Source organism: Megalopta genalis, chromosome 2, assembly GCF_051020955.1.
Source record: "Megalopta genalis isolate 19385.01 chromosome 2, iyMegGena1_principal, whole genome shotgun sequence".
Classification (NCBI taxonomy): domain Eukaryota; kingdom Metazoa; phylum Arthropoda; class Insecta; order Hymenoptera; family Halictidae; genus Megalopta; species Megalopta genalis.
Window position 1 is genome coordinate 41855923 of NC_135014.1, and position 18726 is coordinate 41874648.

Genomic DNA, 18726 nt, shown 5'->3' on the forward strand with positions numbered 1-18726 from the left:
AGCAATGACCAGTTCCGCCGCGCATGAGAACGGGCTGAAACAAAAGCTAGCAAACCTGTTGGAAACAATCGGGCACGGTTCACCCCTGGTCGGGGCAGCTTATAACGCTCGGAGGGGGATGAACAGTTGGGTGACTTTTTTTTTCGTCTAAGAGGAACTGCCGCTGTGCGACACTCGCAACATGTGTGTCTTCGTGTTGTCACAATGAGATTGGCCGATCATCGTTCCACTATATTTCATGGCGGGCTTCAAAGCTTGCCGATCTGAGACGAATCTTTCCATTTTCCCATAGGAAAAATCAATCATCTTACTGTCGACTATCTCCGCTCATTATCCATTAACGTTATTTAAAATTTTTCTTCCGATGGACTTCAACATGATAAATGTTAATACCAAAATTGTCTGTTCATCTCTCTTTGTTCTGAAAACGATTGAAGACTCTACTATTTCTATTTATCAATTTGTAAATTAAAAATGTTGTTACGGAGATATCGTCTAAAGAAGGCGCATTATCCAGGATCTATATTCTAGGCTTCATTTCTACATAGGAAAATTATAGTCCGCGTTCTTTTATCCGTTCAAGAGTGTTTCAGAATGGACTTTATGTGTAACTATATGATTTTGCCATTTCGTAGAACAATGTAACGCCGATGTAACGCTTCATAGATTGTAAAAGAACTTTTAATATACAGTAGCGAACATATATTTAAGATCACTTGAGAAACGGTATAACTTTTTTAAAATTGCAGCAAATGACTTCAATTTTTTTTAGATGTTGGAGGAACTAGTCTACTAGACAATGACTCTAAAACCTTTATTTAAATTTTACGATTACTTGGAATGACAAAAAAATTAAAAAACTCATGCTTTTCAACTTTTTGAGTCTGACTCTATAACAAAAATTTAAAAAAATGCATTTTGTAGATCTCGGTAAGTTACATGCATGCTGAACATTTCATCGAAATCGGTTAATGCAAAGTCAAGTTGCAAAAAGATTTTAAAAACTGCAGATTTCTCATACTTATTGGTCGAAGGTGTCAAAATTCGCATTAAAACTACGATCTTTAATTTCTTACAGCTCCTGTCAAGGTCAACCCATACCGACGAAATTTTCAGCATGCATGTAACTTACCGAGATCTACAAAATGCATTTTTTAAATTTTCGTTATACAGTCAGATTCAAAAAGTTGAAAAACATGAGTTTGTCAATTTTTTTCTCATTCCAAGTAATAGCAGCATTGAAAAAAAGTATTAGAGTCATTGTCTAATAGACTGACCCCTCTATCATCTGAAAAAAATTCAAGTCATTTGGTCCAGTTTTAAAAAGGTGGTCTTAAATATATGTCCGCTACTGTACTTCTCTGTAACACCGGAGGATAGTTCATAAAATTCCAGACTATAATCAATTAAATCTAAATCAATTAAATGTACAAATTCTTCGTTTAAAAATGGAGTACTGTAAAAAAGATTACACACACCTGTGTAAAAGAACTGTAAAAAAGATTACAGTTCACATAAACTGCCGCTATTTCAGGAACAGTGAAAAAGGTACCAAGTTGATATCAGAAGGATATCGATTAATTTTAACACGACCATCGTTTCTCTCGTCATTTATCTTCGCTGCTTAAATAATCGATTATACGCAACATGCCTCCATTACGAAATGTTAAAACAATTTAGCAAAACGAACTTGTTAGCTCCGTTCGTGGACTCGTTGTCTAAAAAAACAACGTGCGGTCGAATTAATTTATCTACCCAGTTAAGGGTAGTTTCACCGACAGAATCGTGCACCTAATAACGTTCAAAAATCCTAGAAAATTTGAAAAACTCGTAGATCTCCGATAGGTCAAAGCTCGCTGGAAGATCCCGTGATATCGTTCAACTCCGGCACATTTTACCCTATCTCGGCCCGACTACTTTCTATTCGTTCTATGCTTGTTCCTCGTATTTCCCTCGTTTTCCGTCTTCCTATACAGTTCTCGGCGTTCTTACTTTCAGAATGAAGCTGGGGAAGGATGCGGGGTCACTGCAGTAGCAACCGTGAAGGAGTGGTGAAGTGTGCAGGGAACCGGGGGGGTAAGGAAGTAAGCTGGCCGTGTGCGGGAAGGGGCCGGGGGCAAGGAGGGTTGGTCAGTGCTCCTTACTTAGAGGGTGGCGAGTCTGTTCTTAATTAACGCTCGCCTCTTTTGCTGCACAACCCCTCGCCACCGTGGCACCGTAATGAGGCTCCTCGAGTATGTGTACCGCGTGTGTGTGATATGTAAGTGTCGGCGGGCAGAGCCGGCTGTGTGGGTGACCTAGATGAGACGCGCCCCCGTCTAGCTAATTCTTTTCTTCCGCGCTGACCACTAAAGTAAGTAGATGGTCGTGCACGAGGCATTGTCGTCGGTGTGCGAGCTTCCTAGGTTTTTGTGCCGGACCTACCAATGCCTGGAAACATGCACACGTACAGGCTCGTGGCTCTCGTCCGTGTAACCATATTCCTCCGGCATCGTGGAGCTTCGACGTTACCTCGTGAGAGTTACGTGGACGTAAACACGTAGCATACCTTCCGCGCATTAAAATGTATCGCAATAACTTGCTCACCCTGTCATTATGTCTTGTGTATTAGCAGCTGCTGGATCGAATGTCACCAGTAACATGGAATTTCCTATTGCGCAGTTATTCGCGGAGCAGAAGAGTGTAGCCGGTGATCGATCGCATTCTCTAACGATTTCTTCTAGCTCCTCATTACAATTAACCGCCTCTCCCGGTCACCATTTTCTCGGAACCGTCGACGACTTTTCGCGAGGTTCTTCGACGCAGAAAATTATGGAATTGTGAGTTTCGTCGAAGATAATGGAATTTTAGCTTTTTCGAGACATTGCTTCTTTTTGATGTTAAAGCGTTCTTTGATGGGGTTACTCTGTTGGCTGTAATTACTTTTAGCTAGTCGTTACGTGATACAAGTATAATGAAATATTGTTTCGTTAACCGCGTTTTATATTTAAAAAAATTTGATGATCGTTTACCGGAGTAATTCGATCTTTTGTAGACTTTATTGAAAAAAGAAATCAAAATACTCTGTAGTTTACAAGATAGAGATCAACAAATTTTTATTTTTTCCCAGCTTCTTTCATTTTTTCGAAACTCATTTAGTGTGCGAATGTAATAGGACGCAGGTTCTTGACATACCTTTTGATAGAATTAATAATTTAAAAGACACTTGAGAGTAACTCGATGATCAATTATTTCAATGCTTGAGAATCACGTTTTCTCATTATCCGACCAAATTCAAATTTTACATAAATTATTTTTTTTGTTAATTGAAACAATCCTAGAAGATGCCGCAAAAATAATTTAGAAAGTAATTATCGTCAAGAATAAATGAGATCCACGCTAGCTTATACAAATTGAATCATTATCAATAAAATTTTGCTATGATCCAAATACGCCAAGATTTTTTAAAATGTACTTCCGTCATTACATTTTATTCAAATAAAAATATAAATAGGAAACTATTCAACATACATATTGCATGTAAAATATGTGAATTATAAAAACAGTTTGCATACAATTTATTCGATAGTGTGTCTAACAAACGATTTAAATATACTGTATGAATTCATAATGAGAAAATTAACTGAGAATACGTTCCAATTTCATATCCAATTTAATATCTATTCAAAATATTTCTATCTACATATATTAATCAAACAGCACTGAATTCTTTCCATCAATAATAGCAATAACACAAAACAACGTAAAAAATAATGATGTAGAGACATAATAGATACAGTTTTTACATACATTAAATTTATTAATCGATTCAACGAAAAAACATCGAATTAATTCCTGCATGTAAGTAACTATTGGTCTTCAGAACCTACGATCTACGAAAATCCGTCTGGACATTACATCTGGCGCAAGAGAGAGTATTTTTAGCAACAAATTACCACATCATGAAATCTCAAATCATTCCCAAAGATTAACCCTTTGCACTCGGATGTCGTCGATACGGCAACGCTATATTATTATTTTATTCATACTACAAGGTAATTGTGTAAAATATGTAATGAAAATCACAAAATCTTTTCTCCTACAAGATTCCACAGCAGTGTAATGATTTCTATCAGAAATCGCAATTTTTGCAAAATACCAGAAAAATCATCCGAGTGTTACGGGCAAACGCGCATCATAAATTATTTTAATAACCGAGCAACAGAAAATCGTTCGATCGTGTTGGTCAGACAGGAAGGCAGAACTTCCGTGACAGTAGAATTTCCTCGGCCTGGGAACGCGTAGCCGGGACGGCGCGACACATCCGTTTCGAGTTGGGCGTTAAATTCTAAACCGTGAAATTTGGTCGTTGGTTTCGCACGGCAACCGACGCGGCGCGGCGCGGCACATTGCGGCGAAAGACAGAGCCGGGCCCGTCACGAAGAAATGAAAAGGCGGGCGGACGATCGACGGGCCCATTCTTCAGTCACATCCTGGGCCGGACCCACCTCCGGCCCCGTCTTCCACGCCGCCGCCCCGTTTCGTAGCGGATCGCGGCGTGGATAACAGCAATTAAGCCTTCCCCGTTAATAGAGACGATTGTGATTAATTATCGGATTTAATGACCGGCTACTTGTACTTGTAAATATAGGGACATCGGACGCGCATGTGGGTACACCGTAAAAATTAGAGACCATGATTCCTCGGTGCACTCCTCCCACACTCCTTCGGAGACCACCTTCCTCTACACCCTCCGGTTCTTCTTGTTCGCTCCTTCTTTCGCGTCCTCGTGTGTCACCGGTACGCGTGTGCGCCCGCCAGAGAGAAACGGCCCTGTCACACTCCGGTGATCTTTTAACCAGCAATCAACTAGGGCTGTGGGATCGACCAACTTGGTATTGTAACAAACCTAACCTGACGTAGATACGCGCGACTATTCACGAGCAGAGTCACTTTCCACGGGCCCTCGATGCCGGCAGACAACTATGCCCGGCGCATCAGCCATTCCCTTTACTTTGAAATGCCCGATAACGCACGCTTCCATTCGGTAGAATTTCTCAAGGGCTGAAACACCTGATTCAGACCTCGTTAAACTTTCAGGATGCGTTTGCTGCGCTGCGGCGCGCCGGGACGTACCTGCATCGCTGTTTTTCCGATCAACTAGCCGCGCAGATACATAACTCTCGTGCCAAATGGCAAAACTGATGGACAATAAATATTGCGAAGATGGTCGTTCGCTGAAATTAATGTATTTTCGTGCAACATTGTTGTCGTAGTTTATATCGTATTTATTAGCGTGCCAAAGTATTTTGGACTTTTTGAAGATGCCCAACCGCTACGCTCGATAATTTCCTACGAGATCGTTATTAGCTTAAGCGGTAATTAATTGACGGAAATTTAGTACATTGCGTTGTGTGATCTTTTATATTATATTATTTTTATTTTATATTACTTTTAATTTTTTATATTACTCAGCAATAATATGATAATAAGAATATTAGGAATTTTGTGGGCATCGAAACATAGTCCCATTTCACAGTTCGGACACCGATAAATTGATTTCTTTCTTTTACTGGTTTTGGTGCTTACAACGCATCTATCTGTATTGCGGTTTTGCTTTTTTACCTGTTGCAGGTAAAAAAGTATTAGTTATCTTCGTGCAGTATTTCGTTATCTTCGTTCTGCTGAAGTTCATCTAATACAAATACTGTGTTCTCTTGCTGAGCATAATCACTATCACTGTCTTCCAAAGAGATTTCTGTTCAAACGTCGTCGTTATTCTCAAACACTACTATTAATTCAGTAGTGGATGAATTTTCCGATGCCATTTCGTTAGAAACAGTAACGAAACTATAAGTAGGAGAAATGAGACATAGTTTTTTACACAAATAAGATCTAATGAGCATGCATGAAACGATACATACTACTTAGCACGAAATATACTACCAATGAAACCAAAATATAGAAATGTTTCAAGAAACGTACGTGTGTACGTCGAGGCGGCTCGAGAGGTTAAGACATACGGATTTTTTTAGTATAGACAAATAGAATATCTCGTTCCTGCAATTAATTGCAATTAATTAATTCCTGCGATTCAATTATCCGGTGCAAAAATAAACTGTAGAACGTTAGAAACGCATAAAGAAACCTAAAGAAGATCATAAAATCCAAGATTAAATTGGATTTAAAGCATAACGCCTTTTTATGTTTGAAATAGTTTGTTGAAGAAAATCATATAATTATATCTCTCGTTAAAATATTTTAGTTGTGAACTATCGATGTATAAGTGCTATCGTCGTATTTATAACTTCTATTACACAAGTTCACTGTGCTTAATTTGATTATTTACTTAGCGTATTTTTAACTGCTGCATTCCTTAAAATTCCAATAGCTGCCAAGCGATTAAAAATACCCCATTGAGAAATACTCTACAGTTTCAGGCGGAGTAAATGTATATTAGTACGCGCGTGAAGGTACAGAAAAATTGTACGTTTAGAAAATGATCGGATATAGGAAATTATTTAAACAGTATTCGCAATATCAACTGGCCAGTGCATATTTGAGTATTGTGCATACACGCAAGATGCCAGCGCGGGAGGGCGTGAGCTCACGTACCAAAATTAACTCTAGACTCTTGGCATTTAAAAATAATTGGTAATTATCGGAATTATTAATAGTTCGACCGGGCTGAGCCGGCGATACGTGGAAGTATGTAAATAAGTATGAATTTATTAGTAACGTAACAAAACGTTTTAAAGCGTGACGTGCTGATGCGTCAATAGTAATTTTCGTCGATCATACGTCGATTAAACGGAGCTATTACCAGTTTACTCTAGAAATGATTTCAATGATTTAATTTATTGTCGTTTCATACATTCACTTTTATGCCCTTTTAACCCTTCATTTTATCGAGTTGCGATGAAAATTCACAAAGACGATCTAGAAGATTACGGATGTTGTCAGTTTCTGTCGAACTAAATAAAATGGTTGATTTTTGAAAAGTTCTGGACAAAGGAATTTTAATTCTTCTGACAATACTGTCAGATTCTGTTAATGTGTATCTATTTATTTTTAGGGGAATGAAATACTTGCATCAATTTGTAGCACATTTACAATAAATTGATAGTAACAGTTCAGAATTAAAACGAAACAACAAATTCTTTTAGGAGTATTAAATAGAGTAGATTGGAGTGTATTAATAATAATAGTAGTAGATAGGAGTATTAAATAGAATAATGCGGTGCGACCTTTGTCATCGATGACTTAACAATCAATACCACTTCATAAGTAAATGAAACTATATCAACAAAAATTGATAATTAAGTATTTCGAATTTTGGGAAATAGTAGTAAAAGTAACTTCCAACGCTGTCTAATATAAACGGACTGATAAATGAAATGAAAGCTGTAATTTTTTTACGTCACTCCGATTCCAGGAACTCGCAATGAAATTCTTCATTTTGAAGAACTAAAGAATACCGTTTGTGCTATTGAACTCGGCGAAAGAAGCTGAATGTGCTTTTTTCCTTCGACGAAGAACCGAGTCGTTCATCGAAGTATCGATTAGTTCGTATAATAATTATCCCCTCTGCATTAGGGACGGTTACCCCCTCTGCTATCCTAAACGAGCCTGGCAGTCTTATATTAGACTAGACTCTACGAGGGGTAAATAAACGCGTTGTTGCCCGATACCAGCTGCTACATTCTTTGATCAATCCTTTCCAGTCATGTTAATTAATTATTTATCCGCCTCGTGAATAAGTATTAACCGCTCATAGCGGGACTAACCAGCTGCATGTACACGATGGTTTCTTAGAAACTAACAACCAGTTCTACCGACTAATCAATTCGCGACTTCCATGAACCGCTTTACCAACACACAAGTCAATGATCCACGAAAATCCGTCTATATCCGGGGTATAACGTCACAGTAGACCTTTATATTCTCAGCGACAAATTACCACGTCGATGAATTCGAAATTTTTGTTATTATTTCTATTGTAATTTTTATCAGTAACAATTAGATTGTAGATCGTTTGTGCGAAAACGAAGTTATCCATAGATTGCAGAAAATTTCTAACAATTACATTAAACTAAAATTTATTATTAATTCTAATTATTTAAGAATATGATGGCTGTATACCTGTATTATTCTGATGCTTTCATTGCTTTGTGTTTCATATCCAGAATTTGTCAGACATATTAAAACGTAGTTACTGATCTTCCACTTCATTTTAAATAAGTATGGGTATACTAATTCTGCAACAAAAATGTATGGACTCTTGTAATTTTTATATCAAAATCAATTCGCGCAGGATCCTACACAAAAATTATGATAAAATTGCTTTGTTTTTCTCATAAAATGGTAGCATATTAAATTTCACAGTAATAATATTCACGTTGCGAAACATAGATTATCGCAAAGTGAATGCTAGCATAACCCAAAAGCTGACTGTAAAAATTGGCATTATTCGAGCAAAATTTGATTCAAACAACATTTCGTACAAATTTGTCGAATAAAACTTTAGTCGACTAATCGTTCGAATAAATTCTTCGAATGAAGTTTCATTTGAATAACATTTCGAATAAAGTCTACTAATAAAATACTACTAATAAAATTATATTCGTTTAGCGTTATTCGAATAAAATATGCTCAACTCTGTCGTAAATTTCACGTTTACAAAGTCACGGACTCAGTTCAAAAAACTGACGAAGGGTACGCGAATATTCTTATATAACGTATTGAAGATTTCTCGGAGGCGAAGTAAAGGAGAATTAGTGGTTAAAAATTAACAATTAGTCACAGAGAATGCCGGGCTGAATAATTAACCAGACAAGATGAAGTGGAGCGGAACCCCCTTTTCTTGGACGATCCGCGAGACGAGCTAGCTTGCACGAGGACGAGCACGACGAAGTCGGTGAAGACGACGAAGACGACGAAGTCGGCGAAGACGGCGAAGACGACGAAGACGACGAAAACGACGACAACGACAGCCAAAGGGAAGAGAACGAATGTGAGTACAACAACGCGAATGGCGCTTCGTACAGCTTTCGGATCCGGGATTCGTGAACGCACCCGCGCTTTCGCTCGACATGCCGGCTTGTCGGTGGGTGGGTGGGTGGCGCGGTCGGGTATTTTTGTATCTAATTATAATCCTCGGGTGAGGGAGCGAGGCAATCGCCTAAAATTAGAGCATATAGTCTAACTGGTACACGTCGCCCGCTATTTTATATTTTCCCGTCTCTTTCGCTCCCGCGATCAACGCGTTTGTTCCTTTGCTCGTTCTCGCACCCTTTTTCTTCTTCTTCTTCTGCGAGCAGCGTCTCGTCGCGACTCGTCGTTCATCCTGGTAACCGTTTTATAGTCTCGCCCCACTATGGCAGCATCGACCAGCTACCGGCACCTTCTAGTCGTCCCGAAAACGCGCAGTCACTCTCATTAAAAGTTTACAGAAGTCATTATAACCGAACCAATAGCATCGACCGGCGAGCCGTGCCGCGCGCCGCGCCGGACCGAAATACGGTAGTGTTTCATTACAACGGCGATCATCGATTATTTCGCCGATGTTATCGGTTGAAACGGGGGGACCCCAGATATTTCTCCGACACGGTGGACAAAAATAGCTCCCGTGATGGACATGATGTAGTGCTAACTTCGGATGTGATCGAGTGTTGTATATACGTTACGCGCTCCTTTGCTCATTTGCGTGCCGAATGTATATTCGCTTCGGAAAATTTTCAACCGCGCTGAAAGAATTCGCTGATTTCGAAAGATCTTCGGAAGCTTGCGAACACGGCGGATTAAAATTTGAGGCAATGCGTACACGTGTTTATAATAAGACAAGGCTCGTCCGCTCCAACAAACGTATAGTTTATTAATAAGAATTTTGACAAGCGTCTATAAATATACCAGCGTTCGGGACGCGTTGTACAACGCGCGGCGTTTCGAACTGCCGAGGCGGTTGAAAAAATTCTTGCGTAATATCAGAATGCAATACGCCGACACTTAAAATTCTATTCCTCAGAAGTGCCTCGAACTCGGGCGTGCTACAGCTGCGGGAAAAGTTTTGTCGATACATTGTACGCTGGCAAAGTTTTAATTTATTCCCCTTTTTCCCCTTAATGGACTTGATCGGCCGAGCTAAAGAGCATGCATGTAATGCTAAATAGTTCAGGACGAATGGTCGATGATATCGATGGGGACGACAAAACAGTACATCGCCTATCACGACGCTCTATTCGGAGACGCGACGCGACGCGAAAATAGAAAAAGAAAAAAGGTAATGATCCATAGTGAAACAATGACACGAGTGACAGGTTGTGATTAGGCGGCATGGAAGAATAATCAGGATAATGACGGGTTTACACCCTCTTCGGCTGCAAAGAAGGGACCCGATACAACGACAGCGGAGTGAGAGGATGGCGGTTGCACGGTTTGTCGAGTTAATTGTCGTCTAGCGTGTCGATCCGAACGTACCCCCGTTTGGCTACACGCAAATGTCACTGCGAGGCACGAGGAAAAAAAAGAAAGTTCCTCGTCGAGCTCCTACGACAATTAAAGGGAAAAGTAGACTAGTTGTTTCGTCAGTGAAATTGCGATGCTTCGGAGAACCATTGCGGATCGGCGATAAAAAGGGCATGATTTTTCGCTAATCGATATACGAACAGCTACAATGGCCCACAAAAGTGTTCGTACACTTTTTAGAAGCCGATAACACTTTTTTAAAACTCGACTGAATGACTCGAATTTTTTGGAGATGTTAGAGGCATCTAGTTTACTGTGCAAGGACCAAAATAACTTTTTAATTGTACCAGTGGAACGACAAAGAACATATAAAATCGAGTTCTTTAAATTTAGAAAAACGCATTTTATAGTTTTTCGAACAAAAACTTAAAAATCGTGAGTTTCTCATTTTCTTTGTCATCCCACTAGCAAAATTAAGAAAGGTTAATTTTGATCACCGTCTAGTTGACTAGTTCTTCTATTATCCACGAAAAATGCAAGTCATTTGGTCTGTTTTTAAAAAAGTTATTGCGTTTTGAAAGGTGTGCGAACACTTTCGTGGACCACCGGCAAGCAATGCGAATGATAATATTCTAGTAATATATAGAGCTTCTAAGTCGAAGCTGATACGGAATGAATCGTGCAGTTAATAAGATAGAGGACGTTTTATCCAAAGAAACTAATGGACAATTACAATAATAACTATTTTCTGATATTTAACCAGTCTAACATTACCTCATTATTTAATTTTCGTTTAGAAGGATATTATAAACGTAGACTGTCTTTAAAGTTTTGTCATTATTTTCTAATGGTTTATGTGCATTTATTGTATCAGCTATTTATGTTAAACAGCTAATTATAACGTCTATCTATTGCGGACTTGAGCTATCTGATGCATTATCATCTCGTTTCCAAGAATTTATTCCTAGTATCATGCTATGATATAGTGTAGTGATTAGCAAATAATGGACGAACAACTTACTACTTAAGTTATACTATGTAAGTAGCAATGTTTCTAAATATTTGTATAAGTAATATGGAAATATATGAATTAAATGATATATAATGTTGCTATATTCTGACGTGTCACACAATTGTTCTTGAGTCAACTGGCTTCGTTATTTAATATTTTGCAATAAAATCGTTATATATTCCATTTAAAAAATTGTTCAATAATTAAACACACAAAATACAAAAAATACTAGTATTTTTTAATTAAAAGTCTTCATGTGCATCTTAAAATATTTCTTCTATTTGTAAATTCGATAAATGTTACCAAAAAATTGGAAAAATTAAGGATGGAACAGTAAATTTCAAGTGATCAATTTTGAAATCAGCTTTCACAGGAACTTCGATTGTTTTAATACATTCTATCGTATTAACAACTACTCACAGCCAGTATTGAAAACGATAATATTTTGAAAAACACAAATAATTTAATTTTAGAAAAAGCATTGCAGCTGTTGAAATGGACTGAAAATATTTTCTTGTCATTTTCAGATTTTAAAGCACTTTTCTTTCCAGTTATAAAAAAGAATGCTACCACACCCACAACAATAATTCGTATGCTAACAATTCTGCGAGCTGTGAAATTTTTCCACACGCGACTTATTCATCAAGCCTTCCTCAATCAGATTATCATCTGTTTCTGCCATTTCAACATTATTTAGCTAATGCAAATCCTAAAGCATTGTAGAAGGTATAGAAATCTTTCCTCAAAGGGACCGAGTTGCCTGACAAATGATACGAGGTCATTAACCCCGTGCACTACAATATTTAGTCAGGCTCCTAATGGAGATTTCAAACACGATATGGATATCATTCTTAAAATATGGATATCATTCTTAACCAGTTGGCTGCTGCGACCTCTTTAAAAAGTGAGTACTAAAATGTATCGCAAAAATTAAGCGATACAGCAATGACTAACGAAGCACTTGATTCACACTATTTACAGATTTTTTATAAAAAATCTGAATAGTTATTATGATAGTTATGACGAATAGTTATTATGATAACTCTTCATATTTTTATAATCGTTCGTTTTATATCGTCTTGCCCTCCGAATATTCAAATCATATTTATGACTATATTTTAGTTTTCACTAAAATCGAAATAAACATCTACGTTATCGATGTTCAGTTATTTGAATGAATGTGAGCATTGATACCAATTGTTTAAATTTTTTAGGAAGTCATTAACCATAAATAATGTTTACTCATCGCAGCTGCAGGAGAAATCGTCGGCCAAGGTCATTTAATCATTATTTACGATTAAATAGAGGTTTGAGAGACTTTCTTGTAAAAGAAAGGAAAAACTTATTTGAAAATTGTACCGACTTAATTTTCGCGCCTAATATTCATGACCAGCTTCTCGCGCGGAGTTTATCAGCATCATTTCGGCGATGGATTGGCGATGGATAAGAAAAGAAAGCAACGCCGGAATGAGAACGGGCGGCCGAGCCGCGCGCGAGCTTGAAGTTTTTCACAGTGTGATCAAAACCGCTCGAGATAATCGCAGGTTCGCAAGGTAGCACGATCTAACTCGATCCCGGGTAGATCCTGGCTCGATGCCGGCGAAGATCACCGGGCATGCGGATAATAATCGCTGATTGGCATCGATCGAAAGTCGTTCCGCGGGTTCTATGGGAAAATCGACTGACACGTGACGATTGTTGAACGATCGACAGTCGGCTCGCCGGGTACGTGACTTCGATCCTTAATCGCGACGGGAACGTTAGAAAAAGAGGAATGACTAGGAAATTTATCCGGCAGGAAAACGCGGATAAAACGATAATTCGTTTGGGACGAAAGCGGTCCCTGCCGCGGCGGTGCCGCTCGCGCGGCGCGCGGCGCCGCGAGAAAAACTCGGCGCAAAATTCAGTTTCACCGTTGATTATTAATCCCGAATCCGGTTTCTTGTAACGCGATACGTTTCCATCGGGATCGCGTCGCGACGGCGGGAACAGCGAACGTTATCCGCCCGATTGTGCCCAGGCCGCATTAAATATTCGTTCGCGAGCGCGGGTCAGGGCACGATTGTGTGCGTCACAGTTGAAAACTTCCACTTATCCGTGTTCGGGCCGGATACAAAACTATGCTAATCGGCATGGAACGTGTCGCGGCTGCGTTGCAAAAACTCAAGCGGATGCGCAAAAATACTGGGTGCTGGTTGGTGGGTGGATGGGTTGTTAAATAAACAGAAAACAGACAAGGGCACAGGTGTAAAACCATTTAAACAAATTTATTTGGCGAAACACAACGCTACAGGCCCACCGAAGGTCGGTGCAGGTTTAAGTAGATATTCTAGCATATAATCAGAGAGGTTATAGACAGACCAGAGACTATTAAGATTCATTTACGAACCAAAAAACGGGACGTACAACGCAATCTATCGGCGAACAAGCGATTACCTTCTTCGCGTGAACGTTAACCCCTTGCCTTTATGATTCATCGAAGTGTTTCATGGTTGATAATTGATGTGCCGTGGCAACTAACAATTTTACGTTCGTCGTAAATGTATGTACAACCCACTACAATAGTATTAGGACACTCATAGAAAATGAAATCAATTTGGAAAACTGATAGGAAATTGTTATCATATATTCAATTGATTTCGAAGTTAATTATATTAAACGAGTACATATAGGCGTATATTTTACATTACAGTAAAGATAACGTCAGTTTTATAAAAGAGAGTTAAATTTTCTTTTCATCCGCGTTTCATTAGTTTTTCTATTATTTCTGTTCCTATTTGATTCCATGCATTTTGTACTATGTTCCACACGTTAAGAATACGAAATGAACTCAATGTGCGTTTTCAAGGAACAAAATGCAATAAATGGGTAATCGAATTTCACAAGTGACAAACACTTGTAACTTAATAAGCATATACTTTCGACGATATGACACCCTGAAACTCTCATCATCTAAACTGAATGAAAAATTACAATTTATACTAAGTAAGAGGGTGCCCTAATACGTTTGAGGCGGATGTACGTCTATCCTGAGAGCTACACATTGACCCTCATACTTTTATTTCCCTGCAATTGCATTAATAGATTCGTTTAAAGTCTGAATAAATTGTAAGCGCACGGATATCAATATATCGCGTAACTATTTTCGAGGAACGTATGAGGCTCAATGACAGAAAGCCTGCGTTTCGTTTCAGCAGAATTGGACTATATTTGTGTCCGTTGATGTGCGAGATCTCTGTCGCGGATCTGGCACGACATTATAAGGCAAAGGGTTAAATACAGAAGCGACGTATGTAATATTTGTTGCGAGAAAGACATCTGCTTGTTCGGCGTACACGGAGCATACATAACAATGATCACGACCAAGCAAACGTACAAAACAGACTGACGGACGACAGTTTCGGCGAGGAGGGGGCCGGGGATTTTTGTTAGGAACGGGAAACTGGATCAGATCGGAGTGATGAACGCAAATTGAGGCCTCGCTGAATTTCAGATTTCTCGAAGCGCCGACTGGTCTAGGCCATAAGGACATCGTTAAGATTATATTTAGGCATCGTAAAAGAAAATATGCGCCCGTTGGAGCCAAGTCGCTCATTACGCGAGACAGCATTAATGTTGCCGTGCAACCGGCGACTTTTGAGCATCGTATACTCGTGTCAAAATATATATAGTTAGCAATCTGCGCAGTAAATCGGTGCAATACACACGCCGGAATTCAAAATTTTATGCAATTAGCTGGCGAACGATCTTGCGCGGGACACGTTTTATCGTCTGCGGATCTTTTTGAATGCGCGTCGCCTCATTAAATTAGAAATATCATGTTACACGCGATTTATCTCGTCCCGCGCCCGCGAAAGAGTCTAATAATTAGTCGGGCACGGTCGCGTCGTCGCGACCAATTTTATTTACTATCAATAATCATGTCACCGTGAATACGTTCGAAACAAAGACACGTAGCGCGTGTTTCACAACGATGTGCCGCAGTCGTGATTCTCGAAAAACAACACCGTCTGCTGCTCGAACGTTTCTTTGGCCGATGCTATCTCGTGTTGCTGTATACTGCAAACATCGTTCATGAAAACAATTTGTAGTTTCTTGCCACCGCTTTCAATTTTGACGACCAAGCTCGAGGACACGAACGAAGTACTCGTTGCAAATGTTCTCTTACGACGACTAGATTGGATGTTCAAACATTTACGCACGTTTGCAAAGTAATATTGGAGATTAATTCGGTGTAGTTCTTTAATCAAGCAAGTGATTAAAACGAGGGAGACTTGAATGGAACCTCGACGAAAAATAATCGCGTTGTGCTTATATTGCTTCACAGTGATTACTTTTTGGAACAACTTAATATCTTTCTTTGGAGATACAAAAAAGGAAGATGCGAAGGTAGAAGTTTCATTGACTTTATTCAATATAGCAAACATACTCGATCTTCATAACATCATACGAAAAACGGCAAAGAAAATATTTAACGAAGAATCAAGAAGAGGTAGCACGAAGTAAACTTTGTCAAAATAGGTTAAACTGTTGTTTCAAATCATCGTTCGTGAATTAAATTAAAAGACATTCATGTTATATTAAGATCCGCTGCCCGGTGACAGTAGAAGGGTAAGCGTTTCAAAACACGCGTCAGCAGACATGGTTCTCCGTTCGTAAATGTTTCATTGTCGAGGTTAGGAGGGGTAGTTCTCCGTTGAATCGATCAAAGATTTCGTCGAACATCAAGTATGTTGCAGTATACACGAGCCGAGCAGAGATTTAACAGTCGAACGGCCGACCTTTTTGACGAAACTATAATTGAATACGATTAGGATCATTCACTAGACACGTTCCTTTTTCTATATACTTGAATAAACCGTGTGAAAATTTAAATTGATTGTAAGTCACCTAATAATACTCATACTCTAGATCGAAATGGAATCGAGCCCTACCGTCAGAGTGTTAAATCATTGTTTTCTCGTCTCGCCGGCAAAGTACAGACCTTCGAATTTATCCGTTTTTGATCATATCAACGAGAAATCGAATGAGTTGACTACCTCATGAACTTGTCTAACGATATAAATGCCCTGTTTAATTGATAAATACTTCCAGATTTCGAACGTATGATGCGTCGTGAAGGAAGGGGCTGCGCGGTGGTTACCAGTCTCGCGGTGGCGCTAAGAGGAACCGCGAAAGAGCGAGGGTACATGGGGAAAGAAGATAATGGTCCATGGCAAGGAAATTCGGAAACAGTGAAATCCGCCGAATGGCCAGAAGGGGTTGGTCGCGAAAAATCGCGAAGGGCGGGTCGCCGACGAAGCGATGGTATCGGCGGGAAGTGCGGAGAGAGGAAAGGGTGACGGTGTGTGTGCCGAGGGGTGGGGGGGCTAGGGGGAGGGGCAGGAGGATGGTGGCGGAGTAGGGCCGGCGAAAACGCGGTATGCAAAGCAGGCGGCGAATTTAAACGGTCCTGCGCAGAACGAATGGCCTCACCTCGTGCTACGCTCTCCCGTTTCCTTTCTCATTCTCTCCCTTGTGTCCGCAGCACACTCGTGCGGCGTGTCTCTGGAGGCGACTCCGAGCATCCACACAGGTATGCACGCGTCACCCGCGAGAGAGCGAGCGAGAGAAACGGAAAAAGACGGAAGGAGAGAAAAGGGGAAAGAAAAAGGGGGTGGACGATAGAGAGCGAGGCGGGAGTGAGAAAGACAGAAAGAGAGAAAGAGTGTGAGAGAGAGAGAGAGAGAGAGAGAAAGAGAAAGGGGAATGGGCAGGGAGACAGAGAAAAAGAGAGATCGCGCGCGCGGAAAAAGAGTAAAAGCAACACCGATGGAGATAGAGAGAAAGAGAGAAAGAGAGACGCGGACAAAGACAGAGAGAGTGACCGCTCTCTGGCTCTCTCTCACGTTTCCTCACCCGTTCTCTCACTTGTCTCCCCGTGGCACACGTGCACGCAGCGGAACTACGTTCTCCTGTCACCAGAACTGCCGATGCGCGCGTACACGTCCTCGGACGAGCCGAGTCCAGGTGAACACGCGGCACTCGCGACGATGATCCCCGGTGCAGTATCCGGAGAACTGTGGCTCCTCGAGGACCGCCGCGTCCGAACGAGGACGTCCGTCGCCGCCTCTAGCTTCGTGGTTTCCGTTGCCGTCGTCGCCGTCGCCGCGCCGTCGCTGCCGCCGCGTCGGTTCCACTTGGACGTCGACCACACGACGACGTTTTCCACCGGGATTCGAGTAAAATGGCTGCTCTCGCCGCTGCGGCGCGCCTGAGCTTACTGGCTTGCCTCCCTTCGTTTGGGTCTCCACACAGACAGACGCCCGCGCTGCCACGCGTGTGTCCGTCCCTACGTCCGTGTGTGTACGTGTACACGCGATGGTGTGCACGTACGTCGGGGGCGCACACGCGCGACGCAGCCACACGGCCGCGAGCGTCTCGCCGATACACGTATATAGAGTCGCTTCGACGGTGGTACGAGCGTACTTAGCCATGTAGGTGCATGCACGCACACGCAATCCCGGCTCGCCCCCGCCAGCCACGCGCGCACGTGTCTGCGCGCAGAACAGCTGAGCGTGAGGGAACTTGCTTCTTTCTTTCTTTCTTTCGTTCTTTCCTTCTTCCTTTCATTCTTCCTTAGGGCCTTTCTTTCGCCCCTGCTTTCGCTAACTTCGACGTGGCCACACTCGAGCCGCGGTCGCCGATTTTTCGGCGGAACCTCGGACGCTTGCCTCCGACACCGACTGTCCTGTTTTTGTTTATACGAATTGAAAATATCGCTGATTTCTTCCTCGGACGATCTCCGAAAGTATTCCGAAGCTAGGCTTGCCCGTGGAGGGTGACTTCATGCGATGGGGTCGGTTTCACTTTCGCTGCCGCATACTGGGCGAGGGTCGCGTCAATCTTCGCCGAGAACGATGTCAGAAAGTGAGAGCGATTGGTTTTACTTCGGCTGTGGGTCGTTCGACGAATTCTTGGATGCCGGAGCTGACGATGAAATGACGGATGTCAAATGTTTGTGAGGATGATCTTTTGGGAAATTGCTTTATGCAGTTATCGCGTGTAGGAATATAGAATATATCCCGAGGATGAAGGTACGAATGTGAACGAGGTGTTTCTGTATGGAAATACTGGTCGAAATTGTAGAATAGAATTTTTGTATTCCAGGCGACGTTTTTGAGAAAAATGAGCTGGAAGATCCGTCGGGTTCACGTGTCCTAGTAGTCGTAAGAAGTGGAACTGGTAGGTCATGAACAGACGCGTCAGCCAATTCCTATTCAATGGCACGC

General features: G+C 41.0%; 1 long non-coding RNA gene across 1 annotated transcript in view; it reads right to left on the reverse strand.

Moving 5' to 3' along the window:
* LOC143258893 (uncharacterized) overlaps positions 1-17753 on the reverse strand; it is a 251218-nt gene extending 233465 nt beyond the window's left edge. Inside the window, exon 1 of the long non-coding RNA XR_013032847.1 lies at positions 17354-17753. This is a non-coding gene — a long non-coding RNA (uncharacterized LOC143258893). The remainder of the gene's footprint in view (positions 1-17353) is intronic.
* Between the last annotated feature and the right edge of the window lie 973 nt (positions 17754-18726).